The sequence below is a fragment of the Rattus norvegicus genome, chromosome 1, assembly GCF_036323735.1.
Source record: "Rattus norvegicus strain BN/NHsdMcwi chromosome 1, GRCr8, whole genome shotgun sequence".
Classification (NCBI taxonomy): domain Eukaryota; kingdom Metazoa; phylum Chordata; class Mammalia; order Rodentia; family Muridae; genus Rattus; species Rattus norvegicus.
This window is the reverse complement of record NC_086019.1, coordinates 33,997,380-34,022,209: the sequence shown is the minus strand read 5'-3', so window position 1 is coordinate 34,022,209 and position 24,830 is coordinate 33,997,380. Positions and strand designations below refer to the sequence as shown.

Sequence of the window (24,830 nt, the reverse complement as noted above, 5' to 3'; positions counted from 1 at the left end):
AATCAGAGAAAGAACTGGAAGAGCTTGAAGGGGCTCGAGGCCCCAAAAGTACAACAATGCCAAGCAACCAGAGCTTCCAGGGACTAAGCCACTACCTAAAGACTATACATGGACTGACCCTGGACTCTGACCCCATAGGTAGCAATGAATATCCTAGTAAGAGCACCAGTGGAAGGGGAAGCCCTGGGTCCTGCTAAGACTGAACCCCCAGTGAACTAGTCTATGGGGGGAGGGCGGCAATGGGGGGAGGGTTGGGAGGGGAACACCCATAAGGAAGGGGAGGGGGGAGGGGGATGTTTGTCCGGAAACCGGGAAAGGGAATAACACTCGAAATGTATATAAGAAATACTCAAGTTAATAAAAAAAAAAAAGATTCATAACCTCGTTAGCCACAGGACTTTGGTTAGGTTTCTAGTATGAGGAATGATTTAGTCTCTGTTGAGTGAGACTCAAGCCCCATTAAGCAGCTCTTGGTTGCTGCTGAGATATAAGCACCACTATTAGACTTGAAGACACCTTGATCTGTTGGTCATTGTTGTGGTTCATAGGCTTTATAGCAAAGTAGAACTATTGATTGATGCCGATTATATGAATAAAATTGCCAGAAGTAGGATGGGCAATTGTTCCAGGTTCCCCTATTCTCACCTATATCTTTCTCTTAACTCTAAAAACTCTGTGTTCCAACAAGCTTCCCTTGAGAGAACACAGACAAATGATCCTCTTAACAGAAAAAAAAGTCCTTGGGTTTGGGCAACTGGCATCACCGTAGTTGCAGAGCAACCTATTTTCCCCATGCCTAGCTTAACTTGTGCTGCCTCTGTAGCTTGCCTCACTCTGGCTGTCTCTCCCAATGAATGTCCTATGTCTCCTCACTTCTACTTCAACCACGGAAATTTGAAACAGTTCTCTCCTACAAGACTGCAGATTTGGATTTCACTTTTGACAGTGCTGCCAGACAGAATCATCTGGACCTAGAAGGGGAAGGGGCCACTGATGTTCTTTCATTACAGCACCAGCTGCCACTGGGCCTTTCAAACCCTTTTCAGTTTCATGTCTCTCTCTGAGTTGAACTCTATGTTTCTGGATGAAAGCAATTGATCAGATAGCATATGTCAGCTGTCTGTATCAGATGGATCCTTGCTGATTTATTTAACAAAGACATGAGTGGACACTGGGCAGAAATGAGAAAAGAGGGTGCCCATGAACGAGGCAGCTATCTCTACAGTATTCCTGGACCAGGGAATCGCAAGTGTGGGTGCCAGACCATAATAGGCAGGCACCACCTGAAGAGGGTGCTATGAATGTAATGACGGAGACCTATACCAGATGACCAGATCTAAGCTCCAGATTGAAGCTTGAACTGGCCCCTGCCATACCATAATAATCTTGATGCATGGGCAAGGCTGAAATCCTATTCTAGAAAACATTTACAAGCTGCCTCTATTATGGACTAAAGAGACAATATGTTTCTCAATCATGAAGGACAAGAAGCTTAATTCCATGTTTGGAATCAGTCATCATTCATTTAGTGAGCCCAAGACTATCCTACTACAGTCAGAACATATGCAAGGGTCAGACAAACAGACTTGGATTTCTGTGAGGCTGGCTATTCCTGAGTGGTGCAGTGTGAGGACTCATTGGAATCCTTGGTCTGGGATCTCACCTGCACCCTCACAGCTCTGAGGTGTGTTCCTGGGTCAGCTTATCTGTGTTGTGTGAATCCATTTCTATGTAGCAGAAAGTGAGAAATCCCTCAGTTGTCTGTGTTAGCATAAGCTACACATCTCTTCATACTCGGTTTAAATGGTGCTCTGTTCTCATGATTCAATCCTGTGGTTGCTATAAGTTCCTGCCCTGCAGGCTGTCGGCCACAGTTCAGAAATCTGTGCCTATTCTGCCTTTGCACACAAAGCAACAAACAGGTGCACCACCTACAGGTATATCATGGGGAAAATATTCTCCCTCTACTGTCTTTTACTACTATCTCGAATTATCTGCATATTGGGTGAGCCATACATTATTAATTTGAATCCATACTGCAGCTCAGCTCACCCTCCAACTGATGACATGATGCTTCCCCAGAGACTTACCATTATGACATGGATGCAATGGCTCTGTTCCAGGCCTCAAGGTCATGTGTTGTAAACATCCTCGATGGGCTTGCCTCAAACTCCTTCTTCTACCTCATCCCTCCTCTTCAATACACAGTGTCAATCAAATAGGCAGAGCTACAAATCCCTTAGAGTCATCATCGTTACTGATTTGGGCACATCTCAATGACGTCACCTTTCTATGGCACCTGGCATTTATGCACATCACCAAATCTACAATCTTGGGAATAGGAGGAATTGCTTTAGGAAACTAAAGCACTTTGTCTTCTCCCTATGGAGAATAGAATATAAGATAGTTTTTGTTTATTTTTTTTATCAGATCTATGGGGGGCGGCATTTGGACTTGAAATTCTAGCATCCTTCAGTTAAGTTTAGGAGGTAATTCCCCAAATCTCCACAGAGTTATGAACCACTCTGGAATTCACATGCCAGTATCTGTTCTTATCAGCTTTGTCCATCTGTATGATGCTGCCCAGACAACGGTCTAGCGCTGTGTTCTGTAGGTTAGCGCTACTGCTTGTGATGTCTGAGAAAGTAAGCAGGGAATAGAATCTTGGCCCCTGTCTGCACCTTTTCCCCCCACCTTCCTCTCTGGCATGCCTGCTGTCCATTCATCGGCTGGCCTTTATGGTACCTTAATATGATGAAAGATCCTAGTGTCAAGGGGAAAATATCAAAATGAGTTCTGAATGGCTGCCACTGTGGGTCATGTGAAGGTCGTGTATGGTTTGTTGCAGGAAAGGCTTGAGGAACAAGGTGGAGGAGTTGCTGAAGAGTGTAAGAGTCAGAGATCAAGGAGTTTCCTGTGAGATTTTGTCTCCTAGTAGCACCAGAAGGCACACACCCCAAAAAATCCCACCAACATGACTGTCCAAATATAACTCAAACAAGGATAACATCGATTGGCAGGCCAAAGTCCATGAGGTCTCCACCACACACAAAGAGCGATAGACAGCTTAGTGAAGTTGAAGAGGAAGAAGTCTTCCTCAGGGCACAGCACGAGGTTGGTTTTTCAGTACCTGATGGTCAGTCAGCTCTGAAAGCATGCACGCATGCGCCATCATGCTGACTAGATAGGCTATGTTTAAGAAAAAAATATATGTGTACATACATATATGCAATAACAATTGGGTATTTTTAAGGCCATGAATTTGAAGGCAAGCAGGGAAAAGTATATGGGGAGGTTTGGAGGGGAGAAAAGGAGGAGAAATCATGTAATTATAGTATAATCTCAAAAGCAAGAATATCTGATCATGGTTTGCAGTATGAGGACTCAGAGGCATGGGCAGTGGGGAACTCCAGACCTGTGCTCAAAGCCTGAGCCACTCATAAGACAGGGTTTGAACGCACCCCTACGGGTACGTCTGTGGAGCTTTTTAACATTGTGTTAATTGATATGGGAAGACCTAGCCTAAAGTCAATGGCACCATTTCCTGAATTGTATAGTCAGGACAACTAGATTTCATCTCTCTCTCTGCTGTCGACTTTTCAATGTCTAGCCCCTTCAAGTTTCCACTGTGACTTCTCCAAATGATAGACCGTAACCTGGAATTGTCAGTCAAGCAAGCCTTTTCTCATGTTCAGGTGCTTTCTTTCAGGGTAATTTATCACAGCAACTGCAAAGGGGCAAGGACATATCTATATACTTGAGCTCACCCCCTCTCCCCCTTCCTCTCCACCCTTTTCTCCTTCTCCCTCTCCAGGCCCCCCTCTTTGTTTAGAAGAAAGGCCTCACTGTGCAGCAAAACTGGCTCTGAACTCGTCCCAGACTCCAGGTTCCGAGATTCTGGTGCGTGTACCATACCTGAAAACCAGTTTGCACATGAGGTGGGGTGTGGAATTTACAGCTACTGGAATCTCTTCAGGGAGCAGCGTGTGAAAGAGCATGCACGCTCTCAGGTAGATGACTCCCTTCTGTGGAGGCAGTGAAGACAGAGCCATCTGAGATTTTTTTGTTGTTGATGAAGCAGAGCTGGTGGTAAGAGGGGTCGGGATGCCTGCCTGTTTCCCCCTTAGGAGACCCAGTGATCTCAGAGCTCCTGCTGAAGCCACGTGCGCACTCGAGTTGCCTTTGACACCGTGACAGCTTATTTCTCCTGCTATGGAGTCCAGAGTCAGATCCTGTTGAAGGTGTTATCTCCACGTTCAGGATGACACAGAATACATTCCAGTGGCGCTGATGAGCAACAGACATCTCATGTGCTGGAGACTTGGATGTTGAAAACTCTGGAGACAGAATAGTTAGTGTTCGGTAATGGCTGCTGCTAGGCTCATCATGCTCACTCATGGTGGGTGGGGAAGGGACAGGGCTTTCTCTGAGGTTCCTTTTTAATGGCACTCACCCCATGGGGGAGGTTTCAGGTGTGACACCCACTGAGTCCAGATCAAAGGCCTCACCTCACATTCCTCTCCCTTAGGTCTTGTTTGCCTTTGCTGATGCTTATTTGACTTCTCCCTTGACCTGGTTTGTCTCTGATCTTCCTTGCCCTCTGCTTATTGACAGATGGTGCAGGTTGCCTTCTCCAGGAAGTTTGAAACACATTATTTTCACAGTGTTTGAAAGGAAAGAAAGCAAAGAACTAACCTTAACATCTTCCTTCTGCTCCTAATGCCCTGACTCTCCTGGAGACTAGAGGAGACCTTCAGAAGAATGCTGTCAGAGTGAAGAATTACAAAAAAGCTTAAGTGGAATATTAATATCGCACATGCTTAACGTGTCCAAAACTTCACAGGAAGTAAAGAAAATGGGATGGAATGCCCCATGTCCAGTGCCAGCATTAGTTTCTGGGCTTGGGCACTGCTTTAGTAGAGTTGATCTCCCAGCTCTCTATGCAATGTGTGTGTGTGTGTGTGTGTGTGTGTGTGTGTGTGTGTGTGCGCGCGTTTGTGTATGTGTGTGTATATATACATATGTGTGTATGTGTGTGTGAGTGTGTGTGTGAGTGTGTATGTGTGTGAGTGTGTGTGTGTGAGTGTGTGTATGTATGTATGTGTGCGTGTATGTTTGTGTGAGTGTGTGTGTGTATGTGTATGTTTGTGTGAGTGTGTGTGTATGTGTTTTTATGTGTGTGTATGTGTGTGTATGTTTGTGTGAGTGTGTGTGTGTGTGTGTGTGTGTGTGTGTGTGGTCTTAGAGAATACATGTTCTTTTCTCCACATCTTAAATTTGGTACCCGTTGTTCATCTACAGTTAGGCCTTCCTAACATCACTGTGGCTATTAGCCACATCTCATCTCAGTCTTAACCTCTCCAATAACTCTCTTTAGCTATGTATTTCTCATAGAGCCAGCTCGGAGCTATCCTTTTAATCAGTGGGATGGTGCACACTGCTCCTCATTGCAGAATTCCCTCCAGTTCTGGAAAGGGGTTGACGTTTTCACATAAACGGCAAGTCTTAAATCAATGTCAGGTTAACCAAGGCTGTCTAAACATGGGACCCTTCTGAGCAGCTGATACGGCAGGGTTTCCACACAGAGGTGGTATTTAAGAAGCATCCTGTCCCTGGGGCTTCGATGCATTAGTTAATTATCCCCCTGATAGCAAGCAATAAAGACTTTCAGGTTTTTTTTTTAACAATAAAGAGACAAAAGCCTTAGTTCTATTCTTTCCACTTGAAAATCCTTCTGTTTCAAATTAGCATTCAAGTGTGGAGCAAGGAGAGAAGAGAGCACTGTGACAGTGTACTCCGTGCTGAAGAGCGGTGACATACAGTGAACTTGACATCAGTTTCACAACCAGAGCGCTCTCTGCTGCAAAGCAGTGCCTGCATCGTCACAGACGCTGTAAATACTGAAGAGACCATGGAGTTGTCCCGGCTTGAAATATCCTTCAGTGCTTAAGTGGTGGGCAGTCAAGGCAGGACCCTGACCCTCACCCTGACCCCCAACTCAAACACTCTTATATATTGAAAAAGCCTTGATTTTCTGACTGTCTCTTCTCCAGAAGCTTATTTCCCCTTTACCTTGAGGGAGAGCCACACAGAGCACAGTGCAACTAACATGGGTATTTGGGAGAAACATAGAAAATGTCTGTCCTGAGCATTGTCAGCTTCGGCTTCTTGTGACATACTCTGTCAGCCATAGGAGAGAACCATCTGATATACAGCTTATAAATATTTCGATTTCATTGAACAAAATACATTTTGACCATGGCTTTTGGTTTTCTATCTTTTCTTCCTTATGTTTTGGATAGGAAGTATTTGATGAGGAGGCCGTTTCACAAAGACACTTTGGACCTGAAGAATGGAAACATCTTCAATGAGTGGAAGAATGCCAGTCCTCCAGAGCACTCATGTCTCTGTGCCCTGCTTCTCTCCTCAGCCCCCCAGTCCAGCCTCATCTCTGACTTATCTCTCTGACTTCCTTAGTAGGAGAACCAGCAACAACGGTATTGATAAAGCGCTTCTTCCTGTGTCACCCAGACTTTACCCTCCCATTATCCATGGCCTAGTCACATTGTCAGGCAGTAGCATAGTCTCTGCAACATGCACATGCATGGTGCATTTCTTTCCTGTGAAGTCATGCCTTCCGTCTTGCTGCCTGCCACATTTCTAAAGCCATTGCCCAGATACCTCAAGGTTTTCTTGGTGGCCTCTCAGACCATTTGCAGCAACTGTTTCCAGTATATGTTGGATGTCAGTCTTCTACAGGGCATATAATGAGCAAAGCGTTGCCTCTATCTGCCGTCTGCTGTTACTCCCTGGGCTCTGCAGAAGCCTTTCTGATTTCACAGAGCCTTACTTGTCAATTCTGGGTACCATTTCCCGGGCGACTGACGTCTTCTTCAGAGAGTCCTTGCCCTTGCCTGCCTTCAAGAGCTTCCCCTTGTGTTTTTTCCCGCTCTTTCGAGTTGTGGAGTTTACCTCGAGGCCTTTCTTGTGTTGTTGAGTTGAATTTTGTACAGGCTGGGTTTTCATATTCATCTGCTGGAAAATGGATACAGTTGAAGCTCTTTATCCCGTTGTATTTAAAGAAATAACCCCAAAGCTGAAGATAATTATCGTTTTCTTAATCTCTTTTGTGGATCCTCATTTTTTATAGACATATGTTACCCCCCATGCTCATGTGCATGCACACACATGCACACACACACACACACACACACACACACACACACACACACACACACACACACACAGAGGCACACCACATTAAAGTATGTAGAAGGGAAATGAAGAGGAAGCAGAAAAATGAGTACCAAAACAGGTTGGCAGGGGTCAAATGTAAACAATGCCCACAGTGTACTTGAGATTACGTTTATGAAACTGAAGACTATCTGTGATGATTATATGCCAGTGACAGATATTCAGCTCATGAATACAGATCCCTCGCCATGCTGGGAACATCCTCCTTCCACTCCAGTCCATGCTCTGCCCGCCTAAAGCATACACTCTCTCTGAAAGCCATCAAGGCCCTATATTTCTTGTGGCATCCCTGCTCTTTTCTGAGCTCAAAATACCCCTGTCCTTGAAGGGGTGTGTACATGACAACAGCAGAGCATCCCTAATGCCTCTCTGCATTTGCGTCCCAAGACTCATCTTTTTGTACAAAGAGGAAGTGAATAGTGTGGCCATATTGGTAATTCTTATTTCTTTGGGAGTCTTGCCTTCCCCCTCCCCTCTAGTTCAGAGTAATTTACATTCTTAGAGATTGGAGGCTCAAAGGTGTCTGTATTACAGGTTAAGAACCGCAGCCTTCACAATCTAATTCAGAGGAAGCAAATCAGCAGATCTTCTTGTGAAATCCAGCTTTGGCTGCAAGGGGTTAACAGGAGCACAGTTCTGTTTAGTGCCTTTGAGCACCCCCCACTATGGCAAGGGGCTGAAGGGCTTCTGGCTGAAGCTGTGTGGTTACTTGATGGCGTCAGATGGATGAAAAGCATGTTTTACAAACTAAAGCATTAAGTTTTAAATAAGATATAGAATACTTGAGAGTTTAGGTGCACAAGCAATACAGGCCTGACACAGTTTTAGTTAAAATTTATATTAAAATACCAGAATTGAGCTAGGTATCAGTTTGGTGGAGGGAAGCACCCACACCTGCCCCATATTTTAGCGTGAGTGATTATTCAGGCAAGCACTCTGAGCTCGCAGTTGAAAGCAATTCTGAATAAATTGCATTCTGATAAGTATTCGCCTTGAATACCAAGTTCCCTGCCTTAAATCAACACAAAGTGAGGAGCTTAGCTCAAAGGAGAGGAAGACACTGCTTAACACGGACCCCCACCTCCAGCTGCTCTTGTTGTTTGTGATATTTTTCTATAAATGTAGCATAGAAGAGGATAGCCTCTCTTCCTGAATGCTGGATACAATTTTTTTTTTAAGTCAAATTCAGTTTGCAAAACACTGCAGGCATGAATGGGGCAGTACACCCAATGGGGCTGTTCCGGATTAGATTAATGTTCTAATAGAAGAAAATTTAGGTTTTCAGTTTTGGTCCAGCTGCATGGTTTTTGTTTGCCAACAGATGTGTTGTTTCAGCCACATGTGCAGAGTAGCATAAGGAATGTATCACTGGGGTCATGCACATCATGTGTCTGAGAATGGCTCATGTTCTGGAGAGGGTCAGAATGAGAGAGCTTTACCCACGAACCAAGGGTCCTGTGGCCTCAAGATATTTGAGCTTGCATGGGAGATTCTTCTGTGCGTTGTGGCTGTCAGCCATTATCTAAGTCACTGTCATGGGGGAAGAAGGGACTGTCCCAAGGAGAATTTGTCTGATGAGTGCTTCAGAGTACAGAGACTCACAACTGATGTATTTGTAAACATGGCTGACTCACTCATCCCTAGGACACCTGGAGAGCGTTCTGTGTTAGCTATTCTTCTGTTGCTGTGATGAAGCACCCATGACCAAAACAATGTATGAGTTTACTTGGCTTAGAGTTCTAGAGGATTATAAGAGTCCATCATAGTGAGGAGGAGACTGGGAGAGAGAGAGAGAAAGAGAGAGCAAGAGAGAGCGCGCTCTGAACATGGCACAAAGATTTTTGCTCACAAATTGTGACCCACGTGACCTACTTTTTCGAGCAAATGTCTCACTTGGAACACACCCTACCCTTGTTCCATAAGCCTCACTCCTCAGTGCCACATGGTGTCAAGTATAAAGTTGGATCGTAAATTTTAATTGTAAGGATAAGAAGTTGCTTAGACAAAACTCTTTATAATCAATAACCTGTTTTTTTATTTATTGACCATCCATGAAACTTTAACATTAATTGAATGCACTTGAACATAGAGCATAAATTACACTTACACCCTTCCTCTAATGCTAGGAGCTGTCTGGATAAGGGGCAGCAGCATCCAATCATGGAGTTGGACTGAACACAGTCACACATAAGGAGGCTCTCAACCTCAGGGAATGTGTGGTAGTTTGGTCAGTGAGTGAGCACATGAATGATTCATCAAGAGGGATTCTTAAAATTCTAATGTTTTTCTTAAGTATTTTAAATTTGTTACTCCCTGCCCCCAGATAACACTTGTCTGGATGCTACTCACTGGCTGTGAACACTTGAGTGGGTCGTGGGTGGAGACTGCAGAAGACTGTATGTGTCTTCTACATTCAGCCAGTGTCTCTCAGAGCCCCTGCCCTTCTGTCTACCCAGCACAGCACACTCCTGACTGTGTGCAGTATGGAAACCTTAGACTTCTATTCTGCAGATCCATGTGACAGAGACTGGCCCTTGTTCACTGAGCTCAGAGACACATGGTTCCTTTACCTGCCTGACTCCTCTTTAGCTGGCGTTCTGAGGAACGTCCATCACCAGGTTGTAACAAGGTATTTGCTGTCCTGTTTGGCTCTACGCCTCACAAAGAATGAGGTTCTTGGCCCACTGTCTCTTTTCACAAGGTGGGAACATTCATCTGAGGTGACAAGGACACATAGGGGCAACATTGTCCTTGCTGATGAGTGTCTAGAAGAGCTTGCTCGGGATAAGCAACCCAAGTTGAGTCTGGGAAGCATATGCATTGAGTTGCTGCTGCTCTGACTCAAGCAGGAGTTAGTCAGATGCTGAATGTGATAGGGCTGGGGAAAGGACATGTGGCCAGGAAGCTTCCAAACCTTCGCCAGTCTTATTATACATGCTGACACGATGGCTCAGGACACCTTTGGCCACTTGCTTGTTTGCTCAGAATACATTTGTGACTTTCTTCCCCTCACCAGAGGTCCTAGAACCTGAAGCCTTCTGCATATCACCCCTTAGATGGCTCATGCAGCCATCTAGGATAGGAACACTATCCTAGATGACACCTTCTTATTTTCCTGCCTGAGCTCAAAACTAACGTGGGTAGTGGGGGTTCTGTGCATCAGACTCAGGTCTTTTTGTTTGTAAGGTAAGCAGTTTACTGTCTGAGGCAATGTCAATGTATTTCTGAATCCACATAAGGTTATGGAGAGTCGTGACTCTTTGATAAAATAATCCACGTAAAGGTCACTGAGCTCACAATTCTTAAGCACCAAGTTTCCACTCTTAGGTTATGTTACACTGGAAAACATCTCCTTTTGGAAAGCAATGTTGTTAATATTTTTGTTGATATTATATTCACCATAAATCCTACCTTCACAGAGAGCACTGCATGGAGATGTTAAAACGGGATCAGACAGAGCTAGAGATGTCTCAGAGGTAGCATGCATACCTAGGGAGTATAGAGCCCTAGATATAACCCTCAGCATCACACACAGACAAATATAAATAAATAAAATAAGTCAGAGAAGGAGATGTTATGGAGGTCTGGGGCAGGCTGTGGGGTTTTCTATTCTTGTCTTCTTGAAGGGAATAATTTAGTCGAGAGGCAAAGACACTGAGCAGAAGTTCAATGAGCAAATACAAACAAACTCTCCAAAAAAAAGGATGGAGTTGCCCAAAGCAAGGACCAGCCTAGTGGGCTCCCAGTGGTAGAGTCAGAATATTCATGAATATGCATGAGGTGGGCGGCTTATTCATGGTAAGCTGACTCCTTTGCTTTCACACATCATGATAGACCAGGTCAGTCTTGGGGCATTTCCTCTCATGCTCTCCATGAACAGTAAGTATGTCAAAACCACAATGCTTTCCAGGAAGTATACCGTTCTTGTTAGTACACACGTGGGAGAATGCCCTGGAGCTCGAGGTTCTGACACAGAGGGGAAAAACTTAGCTGCAGTGTCAAGGACGCTTAAACATTGAGGTGTGTTCTGACAGTGTGCAGACAGAGCTACGAAGGGTCAGATACAGTTCTTCAATTACTCCTGTCTAAACCCTGCCTGCCTGGTGTCATTTCCCCTTACATTCATTTTAACCCTAACATTTGTTTTCACTGTCATGAGAAGAAAAGGGTTAAAGCACTCAACTTAAGGTCAGCCATCACCCAGAGATCAGTGAGCAGAGTCCTTGAGCCAAAAGCCTGGGAACGAAGCTGTCTTTGGGGGGGCTCTTCAGTGAAAATCTTATTTTAATAACTTCCTCATTTCAGTGTAATGTGACCCTCCACACATCCTGCTAGATGAGTGGACAGAATAGGCTGTCTCTGGGTTTAGGGCAATCACTGTAATCATGAGTGATGTTTTCATCTGCAGAGACCACAGGATCTGCCGAAATATGCAAGGCTGCCCCGATGAACTTGCTAGTCTTAGGGTTGCTTAATGCGAAACTCAGACATGATTCTCTAAGCACACATTGTTACCGAGAGTTAAAGATATTATGCCATCATTCAGCGATGTAAAGCTGAGCTCAAAGTATTTGCATGCACCACCAGGGAATACCTCAGCCTTCACGCACCCTGTGGCCGAAGCCACGTGAGTTTCACAAGGCGATTTGCAGCACCAAGTCCACACCTGAACGTGCATATTGCCTAGGAATGCTCATAATTGCATCAGCAGAGTCTAGCAGCATCTGTCCACCATCCAGACGGTCCCCATCGTGAAGTATCCAGACTGCAGTTCCCTGTCAATCTCAGCCTCTGCGTCTCCTCCGTGCAGTTTATCTGTATTCCATATGCAAATTCTCCAGTGAATGATTTCACTGTTTGGTAAGCTAGGCTGCACCTGTAACATGTGAGATTGAGTTAAAAATGACAAGCAGACAAGCACCAGGCACATTATCTTGACAAACTCAGCCTCCGAAAATTACCCTGGGCCTGAATTATTAAAATAGCAAGGAATATTTCACTCAGCACTGCAGAATGATCCTAATTGTCCACTTTAGCTAAATCCTTTCAGTCTCTGGGTTGGTCAATTTACATCGGTGGCTTGAAAATTCCTCAAGTCCCATTAGGGAAGAGTGGAATAGCAGTCCAGTTCACCCTCATTTATTTTAATAACCTGCCAAGCAGACATGAAAATGTTAAAGTTGGGGGCTGTAACACGACAGGACCCTGGCTCATCAGAGACACTTTTTAATCTGGTTCAAATACTTTCTTTCTTCCTTTCATGTCTTCTCAGGTAAGTGGTGAACTAATTGTCAAATTACTAATTTCGCTGGCATTAATATCAACACTGAGACAAGGGAAGCTCTCACTGCTGAGGGAGAGATTTATTCCTTTCACAATTTCTGCCAACTGATGAAAAAATTACCCTGCAATCAAGACGGAATTAAATGCGTATCATTTGCTGGCTGTTTGGTAGTACATCGTTCTTGCAAGAGCTGTTTGTTGGGAATGTCAGTCGAACATCATCGTTCAACGTCATCTGGTTGTTTGTGGTTTGTAGTGCACAAGTCATCGTGACAGTAACTATCAGGCTCCCAAGTATAAACCTTGTGCTGAGATAGCTTTAATATGTGTGTGTACTCAAGGAGCACATATATAATGTCCATGTATAGAAAGAACTGTCTCTCTCCACAGTTTTGGATATACTGATTTCTGTATTTTGACTTCCACCCCTGTAAATTTTAATAATCTTCCCCATTACTCCACAGAATTCTGTTTGGATGATAAGTTTTGAGGCAATCTGAGTTATAGACTTTATATTGTGAATCATTTGACTTGTCCTGAAATACGTCTTTTACAATACTTTGTGAAGAGTGTTCACACAAGGAAGGCCAGGCCTAGGCAGGCCTGAGTCTATGCTAAAAGGTTCAGTGGGAGAGTGACATGGTGACTGCTGGAGGATGTGGTCAGTGCTTTCCTCCCTGAGGACAGGTGACAATGTCCCCACCGCTACTGGTGTGTTCTCTATAGTTACCAGACTTTACTCTTACAAGAACTCAGGGCTTTACACAGAGGTAGGTCTGTGTTTTAAGCAGGTAGAAGAAACATCTCTGAAGCCACTGGGGCTGAAGGATTTGGGGCTTGCTGGGACTCAGGGAGCATACCTCTCTTCACACATCTGGAGAAGTTGAATTGTGAGCTTGTGCTCTTTGTGACAGTTGATTTTCCAACAAAGGAATTCCTTCAGTTTCCAAAGCAAAATCTTTGTTCTCAACATTGGACATCTATTGACGAATTATAGGATGCCTCCAATTTGGGTATAAGAAAAATTCAACATATTGGGGATCTACCTCAGTGGTGGAGTCCTTGCCCAGTGAACCCATGGGTGTGACTTCAATTCCCAGTAGTGAAAAAAAATCACATATTGGCTTTGTTATTTTATTATATTTGCTTTTTCTCATAGTTTATGAATCATTTCACTATCAATTTCAAATTTCAATCTTTTTACAGCATCACACATCTTGGTGGTATCTTTGCCACTTTTCCCATGGCAGCATCCTTTTTGGTACTTTAGGCAAGACTACTCCGTGTCCTAAACAGGGCTGTCTGAGCAGCTGAAATGTCTGGGGCAGTGAGACATGTTCAGGTGATCACAGATCTCCCACTCCGTGTTGACATACCAGCAGATGCTCCCCAAACTGATACACTGACTAAAAAGCAAGTGTGAATAAAATCCTCACAAGCTACATTCTGTGTATCGACAAACTGATTTAAAAGTTTTGTGTGAGAGACAAAATACATACCATCACCCAGAAGATCTGGAGGAAGAACAACAAATGTGGAAAATTTATGGCAAAGCATTCCAAGATGAAATGCGAAAAACAATAGCAAAGATAGCTGTGCAGGGTGGAGGGTAACACAGGGATAGATGGAAGAGCCCAAGCACAGTTGAAAACACACTGCCCGGTTCTTAGCCCAATGGAGGGGGAGGAAGAGACACTGATGACAGGAAGAGTTTCACAAACTCTGATGGAACAACTGAGGTTTCTATTAATAAGTCCAAAAGTGAAAAAGTGTGCATGCATGAGCACGCGCACGCACGCACGCACACACACACACACACACACACACACACACACACACACACAGAGAGAGAGAGAGAGAGAGAGAGAGAGAGAGAGAGAGACTTAAACATCACATTTCTCACAAAAACTCAAATGGGATCATAGAATCTATGCAAAATATAAAATTATAAAACCTCTGTCATCTCTGAGGTAATAAATCATTGAGAGAACACTGCTAAGGACATGGTATGGCACCACACACCGTAGAAGTAGCAGGTTCCTTTCCAGGTCATATGACATGTCTTGTTATAGCTTCCTGGGGACAGTGGTAGTGCCAGGCATGGGTTCCACAGTTTAGAGCTGTCCTTAAATTCAAACAGAAAGAGCTTGCTTACTGCTGTGGCACTCAGGCCACTATTGCATGAGTAGACTTGTATAGCCAGGCCAGTCATTATTGGAATTCTCAGAATTTATGATCAGGTTGTACTGATGATTAATTCTTTTTCGCTGATACCATTTATGCTACTTCCCAGCCCTCTGAAAGCTAGTCAGTATGGATGAACCAGCCAGGTTGATTTTTCCCTGTTCTATGACTAGAGTATGTGAAGTCTTAAAATACTTGAAATCTTTCATGTCCAAATTGTGCTGTCATATATTCTTGGATGTGTGCCTTTCTAGTGGAGCATGGCCAATTTATCAGATACTATTTCTTAATGGTCTCTCTGTCTTCCAATGGCTTCCTATTGCCAAGAGCTCCCCAGATGAGGGTGGGAGCTTGTACTCACCAGCTCTCCAGATCCGGAGGAGCTAATGGCCTTACATGGCTTCCTTGGGCCCTGCCCACATGTGGTACGCATACATACATGAAAGCAAGAATAGTCATCCTTAAAATTACATACATGCAAGCAGCATTGAATGGGTTTAGCACACTGCATTTATCTATTTATAAGCATATTTATTTGATTATCGAAAGCAGAAAACCAGCAGGGTAATAATGGAAACAAGAGAACACCAACTATGAATGAATTTAAAATAGAAATCATTACGTTATTCATGACTCAAGCCCAGATATGTATTTAAAGGGCAATATTTAGTGATGATGTAGGGTTCATGCTGGAACTCCACACGCTAGAACAGAAATCTGAAGTTCTAAAAATCAATCAATGAAACAAATGAACAATGAAACAGACAAAAATTTCTCCAAATTGAAGAGCACTAGTATTTACTTTCCACCTCAGAGATTGTTGGTTTCTGAATGCAAAGCTTTGCCTGCAAGAAATGTGCTGCTTATGTCCCTTTGTGTGTTAACAGGTAAAGAAAGAGGAGCAGTCCAATGGCCAATGGCTGGTGCTTGCTGACCTGGATTCGGCCCTCAGTGTTAGCTTCGGAAGAGAGGAGATGAGTGTTTCCTCAGCTGTGAGTGTGCAAGTGTCTGATGTCTGAACTTGTATTAAAGGTTTGGGAAACATAGAAAGAAAGGTGGGGAAAAAAAGAAAGAAATGAGACACAGGCAGACAGGAGGAAGGAAAGCGCCCATTCTCAAAGGATGTGCTCAGCAACATGGAAGTCAACACAGTGACTGGCGCCAGAGGCTCAGCTCGTCACAGCTCAGCACAGGAATATAAAGTGTGTTATCGGCTACACACATCATTCTTTGCAACAATCAACCCGTGAATCATTTTTAAATGATTTTAATAATTTATTTTATTCCCTGATTTTATTTTAAATATAAAATAATTCTGACTTTTTAAAATTGACATTTCTTCCTTAGGGAGCTTCCTCATTGTGCTGAGGCCTGGTGCAGTGTGAACTACTCCATGCCTCTGACTGGCCTTAGGGTTAATTTGTTGTTTGTTCTTCCTAATGTGAGTGAGTAGGTCCTATGCTGTAAACTGAGGATATGATACAACGCTTGATCAGACTTCAAAGCTTTTTATAAAACGTGATGTTCTATACGTTGTTCAAATGGTCTGCATTTGAGGCTGCAGTCATTTTAAGAGCATTCCGAGTGTTTTCACACTGCTCGTGTAATGACAGAAAACTGCAGTAATGGTGTGCAGGGTGGATCTTACCAGGCTGAGTAACTCTGTAGTCTGCACTTAGTCTCTCAAGTGAAACGGTATCTTTTTAACTTAATCAGGGAAAGCAAGTTAAAGGAACATAAGAAGTGGAGAAAATATATCCTAACAGTTGAATGTCACTCTGGGGAGTTTGAACTTCAGTGGTAACGGCAGAATACACACATTTCTGTGTGTCCATAACAGAAGATCCAAGGCCTATTTAAGTTATAGTAACCTAAAATAGCCAAAACTTCCATAGAATAAAACCAGACACACTATGCTGCCCCATGGTTGTGCGCACACGGGTTTGGAACATGCGGTATGCATGCGTTTGACCATGTGTGCGCATTTCACTGCGCGGCTCTGAGCCAGCAATGGCTTAGTGTTAAAGAATCTGTAGCTTTCAAATACTCATGCTCCCAATAAATAGGACTACTTTTCATTTATCCCATCAGACTCAGAACACCGCAGCTCCATCCCCTTGCATTTCAGGTGCAATCAGTTGACAGGTTGTTTTGAATGGAAATCAGCATCTCTCCAAACAGCTCGGCTGCTTAATACAGAAAATAAAATAAGTAGGCATCAAAGTGCCTAATAGATTTTAAAAATTGAATATGGTGAAATAAATGGCTCCTAATCCCCCTATAACTTGAATAAATAAGTGTGGGCCTGGCCCAGGCCCAGTGCTGTCTCTGGGCGTCTGTCTCTCTGCATCACCTGTCAGCAGTGACTCCATGTAAATGAGCAGGGGGAGGCTTTCCCTTACATCTTGGCTAATCCGCCTGGTTCCTCTAATCATGCTACACAGAAGCCAATATCTATTTCCATCAGGCAGATAGGATCTCCTAAGGAATTAAAGAGGTTTTCCACTTAGCTCTGTGCAGGCCGAGGACAGGGCTGTGATCTGGGCTTCAGGGATTTCTCATTATGCACCAGCACTCCCTGGATCGAAGAACTGAGTTCTGGCTACTGGGTGTTTAATCCTCTTGTGGTCCAGGTCAGAACTTCTAGTTATTTAAGATCCGTGATTACTCAGCACTTGGCTTTTGATTGAGTGAACTTCTGAGGACAGCATAGGACTGAGATTTCAAGTTAACAGTTTAAAGAAACTGCTGGGAGAAACAGATAGGAAAGCCCTGTGATTAAGCTAACTATCCCTTTTTAATTGGCTTTCTGAAGCCACCTGATGCTTAACTCTTCATGTGCCAATAAAAAAAGAAATTGCTCCAGTGAATGACTTTAATGTTTTCCCCTAAGAGTGAACCTTCCTTGAGATTCACGGGACTCCTGGTGGGTATAGGACTGGAGAAGCTCAGCTTTGGCCAAGGGCAGCGATCAATGAGGAGAAGGCTTAACCCAAGCTGAAATAGATTTCTAGCAGTGAGAAATCCCCTCTGTGGACAACTCAAGCATCAGGGGTCAAATAAATATGAGGCCACCATGATAATACAGTTGGCACAAAGAACAGATGCATTAAAAATCTGGTATTAAAACATTCTGAATAAAATAGCTGGCTCTTGTTTAAAAATGAGAGGATGGAAAATAGATAACCTCTTAAATATCTTTTGCTGTGTCGCTTGAAGAGGAAGCATTGGCGGTCTTTCCTCAGACCTGGAAGGGGCTCAATTTATGGACTCAGCTAAGAAACCCAGTCTCATTTGCTAGAAAACATGCCTGCTTGCCATCCTCCTCTCTCTGTCTCTGTCATCTTTGCCTCTCTGTCTGTGTCTCTCCCCCTCTTGTCACTACTGTGGAGCCCAGAGTGACCTGGAGGTCATGGTAACCCTCCTGTCTCATCCTTCCAATTGTGGGAATAAAGACATAGGGCACCACAAGAAGTCAGCACTGGACTCTTTGACACATTGTTCTATGTTCCCTTTGGGGCTGCAGTCCCAGTGATGAGATATTGCGATTTGGAAAGGCTTGGGTGTAGAACTTTTACTTTTATTTCAAACCTAATGGAATAGAAAGCAGAGAAAACAGTGTACACCTCAGACACAGTAAACCTGTGTAGCAATAGAGAGGAGGTAGTCAAGCCTCCACTGTGGTCAGAAAGAGAGAAACAGGTGGGCCCGAGATGGCGGGGAAAGTCGGATATGAGTATCCCCTGAGTGGCATGTTTTCCTTATACAGACAGACACAGACAATTCTTGACATTTATAATTGATGAAACCTTCATGTGATTAAACACATCAGATTGTTAAAACAGAACACTTGGCATTTCACCTCCAAGCAATTCTGAGTGGACACGCACACAGCAAGTCTCTCTCTCAGCAGAGTGTTATCCCTTCAATCCGGAGGAGACAAACTAAGGTGAACACACAGGACCTCAGCCCAGAGCAGCTGCAGAGTGAAATGGTTGTGTGTAAAATGTCTTTTGCTCTCTAAGGACCACTCTGAGTTAGCACCACCTACTAAGAAATGACAAATCAGGACCGAGAGGGCTGTGGACTTAGGCCTCAGGAGTCATGGTCAGGGACTCCCTGGCTGGGGGAATAAGGAAAGGTGAACCTAGGGAGAACAAACCATGGACAGTTCCTCTTTCCAGGTAAGAGTTGTCCAACTCCTCATTAGTTCAGGCTCAGGGTGTGCACCTCAGCCACCTCAACTGATTTCAAGGCACAGGAGAGACACAAGGCACCCAGTATTTGGAAGCAGCCAGACTGTAAAGTGCCTCTCCCAAGGTAAATTGTTTGCTGCTGCCAAGATTTAATGCTAGACAAAGGAAATCTACAGAGTCCAGTCTCCACACAAATCTCTCATGCTATCTAAACTAAAGTAATAGAATGAAATGTTAGGTTTTTCTCGTCTCTAGCTGGAAAGTTTTGGCAGTTGGGGGCTGCAGGAGTATGGTCAAATAAGTTTCCTCAGGGAAGTGGCAACAGCTAGATTGACCGAACTCCTAACTTCCTGTACAAATGAGCAGCAGTCATGAGATGTAGAGGGCTAAGGTAAAAGAACATAAAACTGGGAAGAAGATGAGGTAGTTGATGTCCAGGGGGTGGTTGAGGGCAACATGAATTAATATGATCAAAATGTATCGTATACACGTATGAAATTTAATAATGGAATAAGGTAAAAGGCATTCTCAGCTTCTCAAGTTAAGGGAAGGAAGTTAGATCCATGACTGCATTTAAAAAATAGAATATTGGGCTGGAGAGATGGCTTTGCTGGTAAAGGCTAGTCTCACAACTGAAGAATAAAGAATTACTAGCAAAGATTATTGAAAGAAGAGAAATCAATCCGAACAACAATCAGTCAATATAAAAACATTTCTAAACTCTGGCTCAGATGAAGAGAATAACGTGCTGTTTAGAAACAGCGATTATAAAAATTCTCAAAATGTAAAGCCATGAACATAATCAAATAAAGAGAAAATTGTAAGAAAGCCAGGGAAAAATAGACGACTCAAAAGAGAACCGTATACAAATACATTAATTGAATAACCATATTTTAATTAAATTGATGTTGCTAGAAAAAAATCTTGGAATGAGTCTGCAAGAAAAAATTGTCCCAAAAGCTGAAGTTAAGTGAAATAACACAAACTTTCACGATAATGCCCATTTAATGTAAGGTCTTGAGTGGAAAGATGGATCTCACTATTCTTACAGTCTCGGAGCTTTGTTCCTCGAGTTTACCTCTGCTGGTTCACAGCCACCTGTAACTCCAACTCTAGGGCACTAGAGATCCCGGGCACCTGCGCCTGAATGGTCTCTGAGGCTGCTATCCTTATACACACAATCTTTAAAACTTGAATACACATGATGTTCTAGAAAGCTTGTCCAGTGGCATTCTGGAACACCAGTCAAACATTCAACAACTTTCCTGCTACCTTATCCATTAGAATGTCTCAGGAAGCCATCTTAATGAAAATGTGGATGAGGAGAGGAGATAGATTTCGACATAAATTTTACATTAAAATGCACTTCAGAGCCTACTCATGCATGAGGCAGATGTAGTCTCATGATGCTGTATGTCAGGTTTGGACAGAGCTGAGGGGCCTTGTGGGAAATCATGACTCTTTAGATAAGAATACTGTGACATTGGAGAACATGGAGACCAATACAGTATTAATACAGCTAGCAACTGGACATGAACTGGAGCCTTTAGAAAGAAGGACCTGGGGTTATGTTTTAGGGTTGCAGAAACAAACAAACAAAGAAAAGACAACGACTTCACCAAAAAAAAAAAAAATCTCAGCAGATGAAGTTACACTGCTTTTTCCTAGGCTGGAAGTGTTTCATTGAAGACTTAACTGAGCACTCCACTATAGAGGGAACATCTTGACCAGATTCAAGGCTATGGAAGACCCACCTGAAGGAAGGCTCCCAATGTGCAATCCATCTATGATAGGAGATCCACCATGGTTCTCACCTCTGCCATTCAGAGTTCAGTACAACCCCACCTCTGAAGACTGGGGCTGGTCTTTGCCGTCAGTGACTTATGGAGGATCTGACAGAGGGCAGCCCCTGAGTCTTTGTCCTATGAGGTAGTGTGGTTCAATCTTCTCTTGAGTCAATATCTTAGATGGGATCCAGTTGTAGGGTCACAAGAACACTTTAGAGGTCTGTACGTTAAGCACATAGGTTCTCCTGCCTGAAAGTCAGAAGAAGCTTACCAGCCAGAGGATGAAGCCCTGCCAACAGTGCTTATTCTTTCTAGGCCTTCACGAGTCTTCAGATGACCGTCAATTTCCTTAGCCTCTTCCGGCTCCCACCGAAAGCCCTGACTCAGAATCACCCGTGTTTGCAACACATGGAATGTCACAGGGTTAAGGAAAGGATCTTTCTTACTGACGTAATTTCTTGTGTAGTGGATAGCAAACGCGCCCTCCTTGTTTCCACTCTGAGTTATTTCCGTGGAGATCATGGATAACCTTTGTTAGCATTCTGTCTAAACTCCACCCCCACAGTTACCTGGCAACAGCCAGGTATGCTCCGCCCTACAGTTACCTGGCAACAGCCAAGTATGCCTGACACTATAAAAGGGGCTGCTTGCCCCCTGCTCACTCTCTTGCTCCTTTCTTGCTCTCTTGCTCTTACCCTCTTATCCCTTTGTCCCCTCTCTCCCCAATTCCCTCCCTATTTCTCTCCCCGTGCTCATGGCCAGCCTCTCTCTCTCTCTTTCTACCCCTACTACCCTCTTAACTCCCCTCTCCATGCCCTGAATATGCTATACTATACCGTCTTGTGACTGGTCCCTCAGGGGAAAGGGATGTCTCAGTATGGGCCCACTGAAGCACCCCTTTTCCTCAGACCACCATAGAACATATCCCCCCTCCACCTTTATTTTTTTTATCAACACAACATTGGTGCCAAAACTCGGGACATATCCTCTCTTAATCTTTTTATAAACACATCAACCATCATTTCACTTTTACACAAAATCACGCTTGTTCCACGGATGGGGAACATAAGGTACAAATTACAGAGCAAAGAAATGGCCACATTCTTGATCTCTTTCTCACTATTTTTAGTTTCCTTATCCTTCCCTCTACAGAATAATGGCATTCTTTTGGTGTTCTGGCCTGCTTCTGTGGCTCTCCATTCCAGCAATGGAGACTTCTCACAGAAAGATGGTGCAAGGCTGCAACTGAAAGACCCAGGGAGAAGGAAACACTCTCTCTCTCTCTCTCTCTCTCTCTCTCTCTCACACACACACACACACACACACAGAGAGAGAGAGAGAGAGAGAGAGAGAGAGAGAGAGAGAGAGAGAGGGAGAGAGAGAGAGAGAGAGAGAGAGAGAGAGAGAGAGAGAGAGAGAGCGCAAAACCCACTCTCTCCTGATTTCTGCCTTTACAGGGACCAGTGAGATTTAAATACTTTTGTCTTTCTGAAGTCATATTTAAGCAAAATTCATTCTAAAAGTCTACTGTAGGTGTGGCTTTGTCCACCACAGGGTTAAAGGTTCCTATACATGGTCTTCATGGTAATTACAAGGGAAAGCAGGTGCTTTGGTGAAGGGGTTGATTGCCTATGGAACTAACCCTCTGGGTATTCTGGGCTTCTGTAAGGGGATTCCTCTTTGCCAATGCAGGGAGCAGCTTTCTCTGTTCAGTCACCTGCAGCAGCCAAAGCTGCTGTTACCCCTACCAGGCTCCTTTCCTGTCTCACCTACAGCTCTTCTGGATGCAAACTGCGGATACAAACTTGATCTCACGCCTGCCCTTCTTATTCCAAGGCTGTTGCTCCACAGGTTACAACCTTTTTCCTGTTTATCTCCAGATAACTACCTCCAGCCTAAAGCAAGCTGACATTTTTATAGCTACCTGTTGGGCTGGCACTGTTTGGAATGGAGCAAACTAAATCAAGATGACACTGAAAAGGAAGGAAACCCACAGGACGCCTTTTCCATAGGGTGTGGAAAACTAGTCAGTTTCCCCTTTGAAAAGGAGAACCATGGGAGAAACCCCAAATCCACGACCTACACACTGGTTCAGTTCTTACTATTTTACAGTTTGGATCTCTGCGAACTGAAATACAGCTATGCAAGTTAGTGGATGTCTTATTTGTCGTTTGTTATATTTATGAAAAACACAGATGATCACACTTTGATTTGATCTGGGACTAAGATAAGGAAGCACCACGGAGCAAGTCATGCATGCTTTCCCACACTGCTGTAAAGCATCGTCTAGGACTAAGTCATTATAGCTGAATGTCTTCTTTAGCCTCTCTGCTTATAATGCCAGACCTCTGCTTTCTTTGTCATCAGAGTGACCTTTGAATACCCAGTCACCCTCATGACACAGCAGGGTCAAGTCATCAACCCTGATGTCCCCAGTGCAGTATATTGCCTGGACCCCGAGGAACTTCAACACATATCATGCGAATCTGTGTTGAACTAAAATCATGGTCACTTATTTGCAAAACAGGAAGGACCAGAGGGAGGTCACATTTGCCTCTGTGTGCCTGTCACAGTGCTGGGGTCTTGTTTTAATACGTCCTTTCAATGCACACACGTCTTATTGCTGAAAGAGTATACTTTAACCTCTGTTCAACTAATAGATGACTTGGTTCAGTTGTTCAGCAAGTATCATTTCTGTCTTTTGAGACTTACTGGTCTGAATCAAGCTGCCAATATCTGTGGCCAATTTAGGAAAGAAAATAAACTTTTCCAACCCAAGCTGAGTGTCCTGTTCTTAGGTTGTGTGCAAAAGAATCCCCAGATGGCCCAATTGAAGATGGTGGTCCATGCCATCTCCATCCAGGGGGATGGAGGAGACTCTCCAATGCTCTGTGCCACAGGCAAACCTTTTAGAAATGAATAGAGGTCCTGGGAGGACTCTATGGTAGGGAAGATCTTCCCATAAACTGAGAGCCTTTGTTTGGTTGGTTGCTATTTGTAATTTGAGACAGAGCTCTTCATAGATTTGGCTGACTTGAGTTCGTGGAGGTCCTGCTGATCTACAACCACACCACGAATGCTATCTGGGCCAGTGAAGAGGGTTCACAGAGAAGTTGAGCTCACAAGGAGTAAGGAGCAGACCAGCCCTCCCATCTTCACCCCCCAGGATGTGAACGGTTCTCCCCTTGCTTAGCTGAGGATCATTGCCTTCGCCTGGCTCTGGGAATTTGGTCATAGATCAGAGCAACTCAGAATTCTGTGTTTGGCTATAAACATCTCCTTTAGGAAACACCTGCTCCCAAGAATCTCTGTGGCTGATTAAAACATCACTTTCCAAGTGCATCTGCACTTCTGTCTACTTGGCGAAGATACTGAGCTGGAAATTTTTATTTTGGTGCTTTCTATTTTCCTCTGCAACACATGCAATACACATCTCTGTCCTTAAATAAACCCCTAATTGGTTCACCTTTGATTTTTCCTTCTTGTACTTTCCAGCTTTGTGGACTTAGGACATTTCTGCCAGCCCTGCTCTATTCTCAGGACAAATTGATTCACAAATAGAATTTGCTGGGAGGGGAAAAAACAGGAAAGGAAGAGCCAGGGAGAAATTGGAATAGGACATGAGAGAATCAGCAGGGCAGAGTTAAAAATAACTCTGCATATACATTGCAATTAGGGAAATCAATATCCCCTGGCTCAGTGTGCTAGGACAACTCATGGTTTTCATTGTAAACCCAAAAGTGAATTTGGAAAAACAGGATACCTTCCACGCTCAGGGTTACCTTGAACACTCAGGGACACCTTCCTCACTCAGGGACACCTTCCACATTCAGGGCTACCTTCCACACTCATGGTTACCTTTCATGCTGAGGGTTACCTCCTACACTCATTTGCACTTTCTACAAGAAGTGTGGACGGTAGCTCTGAGTGTGGAAGATGCCAATGAGTGTGGACGGTAGCCCTGAGTGTGGAGGGTAGCCCTGAGTGTGGAGGGTAGCCCTGAGTGTGGAGAGTAGCCCTGAGTGTGGAGGGTAGCCCTGAGTGTGGAGGGTAGCCCTGAGTGTGGACTGTAGCCCTGAGTGTGGAGGGTAGCCCTGAGTGAGGAAGATGCCAATGAGTGTGGAGG

At 44.0% G+C, this 24,830-nt stretch overlaps 1 long non-coding RNA gene across 3 annotated transcripts; it reads right to left on the bottom strand.

The window, feature by feature from the left end:
• Window positions 1-224: 224 nt before the first annotated feature.
• LOC108349508 (uncharacterized) lies at window positions 225-21,265 on the bottom strand. 3 transcript variants are annotated; one of them, XR_001835588.3, is made up of 4 exons: window positions 20,672-21,243; window positions 11,921-12,130; window positions 3,916-7,035; window positions 225-2,382 (listed from the first exon to the last, which is right to left on the bottom strand). It is a non-coding gene; the product is annotated as an uncharacterized LOC108349508 (long non-coding RNA). The 3 variants fall into 3 exon arrangements; XR_010062850.1 differs by lacking the exons at window positions 225-2,382; window positions 3,916-7,035 and having other exon boundaries at window positions 9,266-12,130; window positions 20,976-21,265; XR_010062849.1 differs by lacking the exons at window positions 225-2,382; window positions 3,916-7,035 and having other exon boundaries at window positions 9,266-12,130; window positions 20,672-21,264.
• Window positions 21,266-24,830: the final 3,565 nt, after the last annotated feature.